A 13596-nucleotide genomic window follows, 5' to 3' on the forward strand; every position below is an offset into this window, starting at 1 on the left:
CATCATAACGGGTGTTTTTGTCTGAATGCTCCTCGTCTGTTGATGTCAAATATTTTCATGGATAGGATGTGTTTAACAATAGATATGTTACCTCCTTCACATGCCAGTATCAGGCAGTCGTTTTCGTATCTATCAGTAATGGTCAGATCAGCGCCCTCAGATACAAGGAGATGATACACACCATATCTTCCTCTCTTTATTGCCATCATGATTGGTGTTTTTCTGCGAATCCTACTTGTCTGTTGATGTCACATGTTTTCATGTATAGGATGTGTTTCATAATAGACATGTTACCATCATCACTTGCCAACGTCAGGCAATCGGTGTCGTTTGCATCAGTAATGTTCAGATCAGCGCCCACAGATACAAGGGAGATGATACACATCATAGTGTCCTCTTTCTAATGCCATCATTATCGGTGTTTGTTTTGACTTTCCTCCCCGTCCGTCGATGTCACATGTTTTCATGGATAGGACGTGTTTCACAATGGATATGTTACCTCTTTCACATGCCAACATCAGGCAGTTAGTGTTGTTTGTATCAGTAATGGTGAGATCAGCTCCCTCAGATACAAGGAGATGATACACATCATAGTGCCCTCTTTCTAATGCCATCATTATCGGTGTTTGTTTTGACTTTCCTCCCCGTCCGTTGATGTCACATGTTTTCATGGATAGGACGTGTTTCACAATGGATATGTTACCACCTTCACATGCCAACATCAGGCAGTGAGTGTTGTTTGTATCAGTAATTGTCAGATCAGCACCCTCAGATACAAGGAGATGATACACATCATAGTTTACTCTTTCTAATGCTATCATGCCTGGTGTTCTTTCTGAGAATCCTCCCCGTCTGTTGATGTCACAAGTTTTCGTGGATAGGATGTGTTTAACAATAGATATGTTACCTCCTTCACATGCGAACATCAGGCAGTCTCTCTTTGTCTTGATCAGTAATGGTCAGATCAGCACCCTCAGATACAAGGAGATGATACACATCATATCGTCCTCTTCTAATGCCATCATAACTGGTGTTTTTCCTGAGAATCCTCCCTGTCCGTTGACTGCTATTCTGAGTCCCAATGCTCCGCGTCTGTTGATGTCACAAGTTTCCATGGATAGGATGTGTTTCACAATAGATATGTTACCTCCTTCACATGCCAGTATCAGGCAGTCATTATTGTACCTATCAGTAATGGTCAGATCTGCGCCCTCAGATACAAGGAGATGATACACATCATAGTGTCCTCTTCTAATGCTATCATAATTGGTGTTTTTCATGGAATCCTCCTCGTCTGTTGATGCCACATATCTTCATGGATAGGATGTGTTTCACAATAGATATGTTACCTCCTTCACATGCCAACATCAGGCAGTTAGGATGTTTTGATAATAGACATGTTACCTTTCACTCTTGCCAGCATCAGGCAGTCAGTGTTGTTTCCATCAGTAATGGTGAGATCTGCACCCTCAGATACAAGGAGATGATAGACATCATAGTGCTCTGTTTCTAATGCTATCATAATTGGTGTCCTTTTGCAAATCCTCCCCGCCTGTTGATGTCAGCATGTTTTCATGGATAGGATGTGTTTCACAATAGATATGTTGCCTCCTTCACATGCCAACATCAGGCAGTCGTTATTGTACCCATCTGTAATGGTCAGATCTGCGCCCTCAGACAGCAGATGAAGATAAACATTTTCATGTCCTTCGTTTGCGGCAAACATAACTGATGTTTTATTCAATGTTTTTTCCCTTTTGTTAACATCGAATAGCTTCAGTGAAATTAAGAAGTTCACAGTTGAAAGATTACCATTTTCACTTGCAAAATGCAAACAGTCCTTCCCTCCTGTTACTGTTAAATCGGCTCCTTTTGTTTTAGGAACCTTAGAATATCAATGCGACTCTTTTGGTACAAATCATTGCAGGCGTTAAATTCTCATAACTCATCAAGTTAATCAAGGCAGGGCATGTTTCAACTACCTTTGTTGTCAACGCCATGCTTCCTGATTCACATGCATAATGCAAACAGGTGTTTCCTTTCCTGTCCGTAACTGAAATATCAGCACCTTTCCGTATGAGAAAGTCGAACACCTTAAGATTTCGGGACTTTGCAGCAATGAGCAGGAGGGTTGTCCTGTCGATAGCATATTCAACATCAAATCCTCCATGTTCACACATCACTGTAACGAGGTGTTCCAGATGTTCCAGTTTGTCATGGCTAATGCAGGCTACCACACATTAATATAGATCAGGTACTGTGTCACCCAGTCTTAGAGCAACTTCTAAAGACTTGGAGAATAGAAAGTAGCTGTAAGACAGGGAAGCCAAATACAAAAAGCTTTCACCAGTTTCCATGTCCTTTTGCAGGACAGTATCGACAATGTCATCATTAATCTCTTGCCATAGTAGAGAGACAATCTTTTCATCCTGGAGAACGGGGTGTTTTACTGTCCAGATGAAGTACCCTTGTCGAATACCTTCCGCAAATCTGTTCACTACTGTTGGGTGTAGGTTGGGGGTGATGGAGATCAGGTTTGTGACATCATCAATGCCTGATGACCGTGAACTAATACTTAATCTCACTCTTTCATACAAGAACTTCAGTGAGCAGTGTTCCAGCAGCAACACGATGTTGAGATGTCCTAAAGCACAGGCTGCAGCGTCGTATATGGAGGGGTGGGAGAAAGATGCTATGTGATCCTCCACTGTACAGTAGATCCCAGTAAAGTTGTTGATCTCCTTGCCAATGCCTGTTCTTGTACAACAAGGAACTACTTCCTTGACAGCGTCAAACATCACTTGTCCAGCTTTCCGTGATTGCAATGAAACAAGGTTCAGTCTTCTATCAGACAGGATGAGGGATGATGATTGCTGCCGATCTATTGCTTTCTTCACGGACAATGGCGTCCAAGTCACTTCTCAGGTAGGTCAGCGGGTGGTTGAAGAATTTCAGCTTGTGTATCTGGAAGACAGCATTGGTAAAAACAGTCTGCTGATAAGAGGAAATCCAAATATGTTGTGTTTTGAATCTGTGATAATACAAATATCCTTTTCAGAGATATCGCATGCAGGGTGTTTGGACTTGTAAGAACACAACACACGTTTCATTTCTTCAGTCGTGAGGCAGTCTTTAGCCATATCAAGAACAGCTTCTGGTGTAAGTAGATCCACTTTGTACTGACGTAGTCTGGAACATCCTTCCTTCCAGTTGTATGTCCTAGATGTGAACACAAGCTTCAATCTGTAGACAGGGGGTCTTCTTTGGATTTGTCTTTCCCTTTCGGTTGTTCATCCGTTTTCTTCTTCTTTGAAACCTCTAGTATTTTTGCAGCAGTTTTAGCACGATCATCAACCAACGCACTAAACAGTTTATGTAGTTTTTCCAAATTTAAAATGAATGTAATAGAGCCAAATATATCGTCAAAAACAACCAACATGTGTGATTGTCTTTAGAAATTGTATCAACATCAAAGAATTCAACGTCTTCCACAAACACTGTTTCATATCCCTGTTGTTGATATTCCTCACAGATCATCAGAGCAATGCTGGTCTTCATCTCCTGGAGCACCACTACAGATGCTGGCATGACCATACTTCTCAAGGACTTGTTTGGCGTACTGTCTGGAGGGCATGGATGTCCACAAAATACTTCTTTAGTTGTTCCAACTTGTGACAGAAACGTTCTGTTGGGAAAGGGAATGAAATGAAAGGAGTTAATAGTCAATGCTTGGGTCTGATGCTGGCAATTCATACCAGTAATTGTAACATAAGATCACAACAGAGGACGAAAGCATCCTCTTACACACATTTATATTTTAATCGGTCTATAACGAGAATATTTTAGATCAACTGTTCTTTTTTAGGATATCCAATACCTGAACAATTATGTTTACGATAAAGCTGAGAACAAATCCCCAGGGCTTTTTTGAAGACTGTTATGGATTTTCCAATAATTCAACCCTTAGCCCTCTTTTCATTTTCAGGACAGTAGTTGTGCCCTTTTAGCGGCTACTAGGGGTGGAAAACAGCATAAGAGATGGACTTGTCGTCATTGTCCTCTTTATCAATTTATCAGCATGTTTGTGCAGCATCACCTTGGGACAGACATCCTCTAGTTCCTGCTCCCCAACGGAGACAGAGACATTGGAAGCATTGGTCAAGTTCACCTGAGACACTGGACCCCCTGCAACAGACCAAGTTAACCTCTGGTCTCAATTTTCCTGTTATTCTCATACTGTCTAAGCATAACTTCAAACAAATTATTTCACTTGGATCAGTTCTTTCTTACTCAAGCCTATATTTATAGACCATCTCCTGCTAATACTCATGCTTATCTGCATTGCACGCGTGATTATGAAATGCTCACTGTAGTTGTGCTGTGAAGCTAATATAGATGTTGGTTGTCTCCTTTGTTCATTCTTTCTCAGGACTTAAATTCTTGTTATTTCATCTTATCATACCATTCTCTTCCACAGAGGTTACTTCCTGTCATATCTTCCTACGTAGGGAAGATATGACAGGAGTAACCTCTGTGGGAAGAGAATGCCATCATGGAACCATAAGCATAAATTCAAACAAATTGTTTCACTTGGATCAGTTCTTTTCTTACTAAGCCTATATTTATAGATCATCTCCTGCTCATAATCATGCTTATCTAACTGCATGCATGACTTAGAGTGCATGAAATGCTCACTGAAGTTGTGTTGTGTGGCTGATATATAGGTGGGTGGTCTCCCTTGTTCATTCCTGCTCAGGACTTCAGCTGCTTCCTCAGTAAGCCTTCCGGTGATCTGATGGTCACTTGAGTCGGGATTTCTTTCCATTACTCACTGTCCTGAAGGTAAGAGTACAGTTGCAACACTTGTCACATAATTATAACAAGAGGGACTTTGATCAACCTCAACCTTCATACACAATCAAGTGCTAAATGAGTAAGTGAGTTAAGTTTTACGCCGTGGTCAGCAATATTCCAGCTATATATGGCGGAATCAAAGGCTAAAAAGAACCATTTAGTGCAACATACAGTCTGTATTTTATTATTGTTTTATTTGGTTTGTCATTTTCGTATAGTTTTCATCTCCAGCAAGAGAATAATAATAATAAGGGCATTTGTAATGCGTTGAATTCCGCACCCACAGAGGGCACGCTCAAAGCGCTAACATCACAATCTGATAATCCGAATAATCCAAGCTGCCTTTGATGCGCTAGAAGGTTCACTGTCACATGACATCCCACCGTTGCCCATTTTCTGCTGGGTGAACAGAGGCAGTTTTGAACAAACTCACTTGCCTCAGGTGAGACCACCACGTTGCTTAATTGCCACTGATATGTGATTTGGGGCTGAGCTCTATGCACAGGACCACAAACACCAACACGTTCATGGTCTCCTAAAAGAAACATGCAGTATAGCTGTATACTGTGAAACTTGATCTCTGATGTTACATACAGATAGGGACCATTCAAAGCCTTAGTCTTATTGTTTACAATACATTTCTTTATGAGGTTAGCATATTTGATTATTCTCAGGAGATTGTCGGGTGACAGAGCATTACCCCAAATTTAAGTATACCACTGGCTAATATGCACAGGTATATACGTTGAGAGCAGCTTATACTGTGATGGATATCCTAATATAACAACTATGACATTTAAAGTTCATACAGACGGGAAGTTTCCTAGTCTTTGCCGGTTGTATTTGTTTTATTGGTTATTGAGCCAAGCCGTTGTTTAAAAGTATGAATGATATGTTGAGTATAACCATTTGCCTCTTTTCAGATATATATAGCCCAAAGGTCACAGACATCCTGCCAAAATTATTGCAGGGATTATGCTCTGAGGCGAGTGGCATTTTAACCTCTCCTGACACCTTCGATGCCTTTGAAAGGACTTCCGTCCGTAGCTTCAATAACCAAGAGGCATTTGTTCATGCTCAGAAGAAAAAGATGTCTTGTTCTTTTTATTTCCTTTAACTGAAGCAGAGTTGGAATTTTGAGGCATGTATTAGTTATGTGTGTTTTTTATCAATGCTGCTCCCCACCCGACAAAATGGACTATGTGTTGAAATGGAAACCATCCTGCAACACCAGGGCTACAAGGGTGATGGACTCAGAAATACAGACATGAACAGCTAAGAAATCTGAAGGACAAAATGCTAGGCTGGTTCGACCTAGAACAAATTTCTTGAGAAATTCAGAATTCAGAGGTCCATGTCACCAGATTGCCCCTTTCTTTCAAAGGTTTCTTTCAAGTTACATTTGCATATTCACGGGCAAAAGTATTGTATGCACAGGGCATGACGTGACCAGCCGATGGATATAGCCAGGCCGAATTCTTCCACCCGTCAAGATGAAGTTAGGATCGAAGTGATGTGTTGCACAAAGGAATTCGGTTCCTGGCTCCAATGCCCTTTGACCACCAGGATCCCTTCCTCCACTGACACCGGGGCACAACCCACGGCAAACAGGTTATCACAATTCAGTGGGGGGCTGTAGACACATTCTTCCCGGGTCCACACATGGGAAGTGTTGTTAGCGTTACCCAGCACCCACCACGAATGCAGCGCTAAGCGTGAAGTGCCGATGTCAAAACAACATACTTTGTTTGAGGAATTCGCCGAGAATACGTTCTTTCATATAACTGTTCATTGTTATCTAAGTCAGTGAATTTGATGACCCGTGGATATCATGGATATTGATAGGTCATGTGTGCTATCTCAGCATCTGACTAATGGGGTTTAATTTGAAACACCTGAAACAAACTTACTTGACTAGTTGAGATAAGAACGCGTGTTATAATATCCTGTAAAGCTATATTTACCTTTTCTTACAAACCCGTGGGTGAGAAACCCATATGAGAAGACTGGTATCACACATATGTGTGAAATCGATTTCCATGCCCGTGATTGGCTACTCCATGGTGATGACCTAGGGTCAGGCTTTGACGGACTACTTTCCTGATCAAAATTCATTGATACGTTTTTCGTGCTTCAATCGAATGTATACCTGGTACTCGTGCCAAACACTTTAAATATCTGTTTTGCTGTCGCCTGCCTTATTTGTGTGACTATCTTGTAAGTATGCATTAATTTAATGAACCGAACTTAGTTCAGACAGTAACGTGTACCTATTTTCTTTTCTTTTTCCTTGTCGTCTGCTACCGTAGATGCTGCTGATTATGCATAGTCCCGACTTCAAAATGGCTCCAACAATAAGTAACATCTGTGTAAACGATTACGTGAAGATCGGTGGCAAAGACTAAGGGCGTGTTATCTCCATTGTGTCTCCCCTTGGAACATACAAAATGTACAACATTAGAACTTATACATCAGAGATGCGACAGGTTTCAACGTATCGTCTCATGAAAATACCTGACACGGTAACGGTAACGTCAGTGCCAGTTTGTGGTGAGATCGACTTACCTACTGACTTAATTGATGAACTGATGAAGGATGATTTTTTAGCGAAACGGTACGGATCGATCCCCAAACCCTGAACAACTATATGATCATTCTCAAATTGACAAAATTCGTTCATGACAATCAGAACCGAAACACAACGTAAAACAATGTTCAACATGAGGCGTTTGCAAAGGTTCATGATTGCAAATGGTGACACACGTCCTATCGAGTCCATTCAGCCAACAGAACTTTGTGACATTTTGTGTACATTTTATTAACCTCAGAAAGGTGAGGTGAGGTGAAATTGCGTTTTACGTCGTACTTGAGAATATTTCACTCATATGACGACTTGCATGCGTGTGTATGTGTTTGTGCGGCTGCTTTGTACTAGCCCAGACTTTAGCTGGTTTTATAGTGCTACCCCACTGAGATACTATGCCGCAGTAAAGCGTGACTACCCCCACTCAGACACATTATACTGACTCCGAGCCGACCAGTCCTTATTGTACCCATTAATGCCGAGCGCCAGGCAGGGACCAGCAAGTACCATATTTTAACGTCTTTTGGTATGACGCGGTCGGGCGGACCTCTAACCACTACACCACGGAGGCGGTCAGCCTCAGAAAAGAAGATGGTATCAATTATGAACCATCTTCGCGGGATGTTGTCCAGTTTTGACAGGTAACTTACGCCCCTTCACACTTGAGGCAGAATGAGCCGGAATGCTGTCGGAATGAAAATTCTTGGCGATTCCTGGAAATTAGAACTGCATTCTAAAACTTCTTACTCCATTCCGAATGCACTCCAACTTTTTCGTGTCAATTCTTATAACATGCCCGAATGTCTTGAACATGTTCAAAACATTCGAGGTACATTCGAAGTGGAAAAATATCTAACAGCCTTTGAAGTGCATTCTAACTGCATTCTAAGTATTCTGAACGTATTCGAGGGAGAATCGAAGGCGAACCATTTCAAATCGTGCAAGAATGTCCCGAATGCGCCTCGAATGTACTTCGATTACTCCAAAGGTAGTGGAATATTTAGATTGCACTTTGAATACAGCTCGAATGTACATCGAATAACCTCGAATACAGGCAGAACGTCCCGAATGCTCTTCAAATCAGCCATGACGACACCAGAACACCGTCGAATCGCCTGAAAGCCACCTGTCACTGGAAACTTCAGATATCATTTTGGAGTCGCCAGTGAAAAACAGCAAAGAAGAAAGGAACGAAGGGGAAAGAAATCAACCACTAGCCGTGGTACCCTTGCACCTTCCCAGTCAACAGATTCTCCGCATGTTCCTCAGATAGGCAGAGAGGCTTCGGTACATGAGACAGTAGCCTCTCCTGAGTGCTTGGTTGTTGAAGTAATTGTCGCCGACAAGCCTTTTTATTTCTCTATCTTTCCATCAGAAGGCTGCTTCTCCACTGTCTGATATAGGGAGTTGTACGTGTTACCCGTATTTGGCTCACCACCAAAAGCACGGGCTTCTACACCTGTGACGTATGACAATTTGAATTCACATTCAATTGTCATCCGTCAGCCATCATCCACATGTATGGCTGACACAACATCTTCCTAATGTTGTATTTCATTCACAGGTAAGCACCCTCTCTATATCCTTTCTTTATTTCATAGTGCTAAATATCTAATTATTATCAGTTAAGTATTTTTAAGTTAGTAAACATATTGTTACCGATCGCGCATAAAGTAAACATATCTATCGCGTATCACTTACTAACTTAAGCACAAGCACGTAAGACAGTGTGTGAAAGTATAATTATATTATATTTTATAAACCTTTTATTATCAACACCAACTGTATATATTTTGAGCAATAATATGATGCATCAGCTTTATGTGACGTCATCATGTAAACAATCAACATTATTCAATTGTTATCATAATTATAACGTATGCCACTGTGCTATTTGATTATCAGTTGAATAATTAATATGCCCTGATTGATTGACATTCAATTATCATCCGTCAGCCATCACACATGTATGGCTGACACAACATCTTCCTAATGTTGTATTTCATTCACAGGCAATAAACAAGATGTTTCGCACACGAACGAGGGGCCTCCGTCCGTTATTTTGTCTGCTTGGCAAGACTCAGGCCTGAACCAACGACATAATGTTTGAGGATCTCGCTGCTTCTTTCCAGCCTGGGTGTGTCTCTTTCCCCTGGAACATGCTACACATCTTCAAGCTGCACAAGTTGTCTCTAGCCACCATACCTCGTTCACCATACCATTGTGGAGATTACGATAACGAATCCACATCAGTTGTGCAGGCAGACACAGCTTTCAACGATGTCTTTCACAACAGAAGGCCTTGGCAGCATGGTGGTGAGGAGGGTTTGCCATCTCCGGACCATGCTTCAAAATGCATTTTCCACTACCCGTTGACCTCTGCTGATCCTGTAGTTGTAGATTCTCTCGTCTTTCTGGAGAGTCATATGACCATACGGTTTCATCAAGAAGGTCGTTATTCCAAAGGCATCATCTCCCCGAATAAAGGGAGATTGCACGCTTATCATCTTGAGGTAACGGGAACGGATCAGGAAATCCTATGCTCCCGCCCTCAAGACAGTCCTTGAGCTCGCACTCGGTGAAGATCTGACATACTTCCGTAAGCACCAATGTCCACCCACAGGAACTTGTAATTTCTATCCACAAGTGTCATGAGGGACCACAGAGAATAGGTCCTTGTAGTTGTGATACAATGAGCCGCTCTTGGCAGGTGTCCTGATGGCCCTATGTTTGTCATCTAAAGCTCCTACGGCATGAGGAATATTCCACCTGTTTCTGAATACCTCTTAAATGGATGCAGATGATAACCTCATCCTTGTATTATTGTATTCCTCCACAATGGCTTCACATACTTCTGGGATGATCAGGTTGATTCTGTTCCTTGGCACATGGTGTTGGGGTACCTATCATCTGAAGCCAGGAACCTCAATGTGATGGCTACCTTGAAGCCTGAAGGTAGCGTATTTCACATATATGTATCCTGCTTCTGTAGCCTTGGTCCCACTCTCTGCATCAACTCATCAAACATGGCAGGTTCCATCCTATGGTAGTTGAAGAAAGAATGCGTGTCTTCAACTCTGAGCTGCTCCATCAGTCTTGTGTAATGTCCATACAGCCTCCTCCTTTCCTCTGTCAGCCATGGTCTGGTCTGGAATCTCCTGGGTCTTCTCCTGTTTCTTCTGCTGGTCTCCAAATCTCCACATCTATTTCAATCAGGTCTTGCTGGAGGACAGCAATCTGGAAGCAACGCAACATGGTCCAAGGGTCCATACATATATTGCTGCATTCTTGATGCGTTTCGGACAATCGTGTTACATTCTAAGTGCATTTGAAGGACATTTGAAATAATCGAGCTGCATTCTGTTTTAAGTCTGTAACATTCAATCCATATTAGAGGGTCATTCCAAGAGGGTTCTGAATGCTTTCTATGTAAATTCGTAGAGCATTAGAGGTAATTTCCACTGCTATTCACGCAGCAATCGAACCGGACTCGTACGGCAGTCAGAATTCATGTTAAGTATTCTTAGTGTATTCTAACGGCATTCTAATTATTCCTACTGTATTCCGATTCATTCGAGCTGCAGTCGTGATCTAGTACATTTGGAATGAATAAGAATCATTCGAGGTGGGTTCGAAGAGCATTGCAAGTATTCAATAGCCTAAGCTTCTTACAAAGCTTGAAAAAATTGTTTATTTTGATATTCTCTCTCGGCTGATTCTCCTTGATTCCTGTCGATTCGAAATAAGTGGAAAGAGGCATTTAAGCATTAAATAAAGCATTACCGTTCATCACTTATCAATGATCGTGAATTCGAAACGTTAAACACTGCCATCTAAAACAAAACAAAAGTCCAATAATCGAAGGTGCCGTGCTGAATCGCTCACTGACGATGACATTAACTCTATGAAACAAAACTTGGTCCTCACGATCCCGAATCCATTTTGAACACTGTGTGATGGAACAACAACACCCATTATGGGATCCGTAGTGTCAAACCACACACTGACATGAGAATTGGGGAAGTTGCGCTTAAAACTGACACAGATGGTAGAGAATTTCTTGAGGGGCAGTCGAGGAACATGCCAAGGGGATAATCCTTTGGGTATCGCTCGTTAGATACGTTTTGAAACAACGTACTCGTTGTAAGATAAATGGTATCTGACAGACACTCGTTTAGTAATCTCTATAGAATATTATATTGTAACATAGACACGTAATATCGAACATGTTTGTTTGTTCAGCTTCAGATGCCTCGGTTATATAACTGTTGCAGACTGCAGTTACGACGTTTGCCGTTTGTCATTCTCCTGAATTGGCAAGGACGCGTGAGACCTCAACAGTTACTTTTTGCTTATTTATTTGTCTGTAAACAATGGCGTCTGGACCACAAAATCCAGTGATCAACATTGTGAGCGTCGATCTACGTAACTGGAATACAAAAGACATGTGTCAACCAAGTCAGCGAGTCTGACCATTTGATCCCGTTAGTCGCCTCTTACGACAAGCATGGGATGTTCTAGACCAATTCTAACCCGGATCTTCACGTCTATCAACTGTTACTGCTCAACCTTATCCATAAATAAACAATATTCAGGAACAGCGCTAGAACTCAGGGCTGAGGGTCATTGTTATCTTAGATATAAACTGCAACAAATAAAAACAACTCGATAATGGAATACATCTGATTTATATTTCCAAGGTTTACGAGGATATGCACATATCACAAATTTCTGTATACACAACATATACCACCCATCAAAAGTCTAGACTCACTAGTTTTCATGCAGCCACTTACTTTTCAGGCAACTGTTCTAAACTAGATTGTGCGAAATAGTCCATGGTGTTTGAAGGTACTGTTTACACATGAACTGATGTATTTTAAAACAAATTCGTAACGCTGAAAAGATTATTGTCATGAGTTCAATAAATGATGAAATTCAGTGTATATTCAGAAAATTGGCAAATTCTTAACAAAACATTTCACCAAACACGCAGCTATTAACATGTACGATATTTGCACATGCGTTTCGGCAATTTGATGCATGATCCTCGAGCAATTCATCTGCATTTGGTTTGCAGTTGGTTCCCAAGTAAGTGGAGAATTCATCTTCGATAGAACCACATATATATCCATAACGTATAGTGAGTGCTTTAAGTGAATCTAAACTTTGATGGGTAGTATATATAACAAAGCACAAAATCACTCTGAAGGATATGAGGAATAATATGCACAATTTGATATTGACTAATGTTATAGCGTCACCCTTTCACGTAGTGTATACACTAATCAACGACAAAACCACGTCAGTTCGGGTGTAGCTCTTTCACTGTATATCCAATATGTTGATGACATTCTCAGATCTACCAATAGCTGTTGCCTTGTGCTGAGCAGCAGCAATAGCCTTAAATCTATCGGGGCAAAAGGCAAGGCACGACAGAGGCTAAAACTCGTCCATAATCTGCGAAGAAAAGGTCCATCCGTATTTCAATATCATTAAACTTGGAGTGTTTTTTTCCTGAGCACAGGAATATATTTCAGTCACATCGCTATTCCTAACAGAACAAATCAAACCTTACATCTTTAATGAAAGACAACCTAATAATGTCTGAAATGCAATGGCTAGTGTAGAAAACACACAGTACTCACGTCCGACTGATGAAGTCCAATAAGCGTCATCCGATAGCATCACAGGTAAGTCCTCACACCTGATAATCACAAATGTTATTGATGGTTATATTCGGTTATTCGTATATCAGCGTCGTCAGTCCGAGGTCGGTGCATGCAGCGTAATGCAGGCATACTCAGGTGACTGCTGCAACTGCGTAGAAGCCACCTAATTGTACAACATCGATCCCATAAGCGGGAAGTCATTGCGTCATCCAATGTATTGTCGCGTATTGAGTGTCACCAAGACAACAGCCTTCACGGTGGGTTGTTAACTGAACACCCATATATAGTAACGTTCCTGACAAGTGGATGTCGTTAGCTTGGGCTGGGTAAGGCAGAAAGGATAGGCCATAATTTAGGGCTAGGCCTAGGGTCAGAACAGTTGGGCCTTTGGTAATGTGCGGGTCTGAGATCAAGGCTTAGGAGTTAGGTATTTAGGTATATCTAGGCCTAATGTCAGCTTTATGAAGTAGAGGCGTGGGTCGAGAG

The 13596-nt window shown here is 41.5% G+C and overlaps 2 long non-coding RNA genes across 2 annotated transcripts; both read right to left on the minus strand.

Moving 5' to 3' along the window:
* Positions 1 to 1186: 1186 nt before the first annotated feature.
* Positions 1187 to 1830, minus strand: LOC124278807. The gene is made up of 2 exons (XR_006899192.1): positions 1405 to 1830; positions 1187 to 1349 (listed from the first exon to the last, which is right to left on the minus strand). It is a non-coding gene; the product is annotated as an uncharacterized LOC124278807 (long non-coding RNA).
* Positions 1831 to 4099: 2269 nt separating this feature from the next.
* LOC124278934 lies at positions 4100 to 13274 on the minus strand. Its single transcript, XR_006899226.1, has 3 exons — positions 13087 to 13274; positions 4696 to 4836; positions 4100 to 4185 (listed from the first exon to the last, which is right to left on the minus strand). It is a non-coding gene; the product is annotated as an uncharacterized LOC124278934 (long non-coding RNA).
* Positions 13275 to 13596: the final 322 nt, after the last annotated feature.

Source organism: Haliotis rubra, unplaced genomic scaffold, assembly GCF_003918875.1.
Source record: "Haliotis rubra isolate DU_JTF1 unplaced genomic scaffold, ASM391887v1 Scf1064, whole genome shotgun sequence".
NCBI lineage: Eukaryota > Metazoa > Mollusca > Gastropoda > Lepetellida > Haliotidae > Haliotis > Haliotis rubra.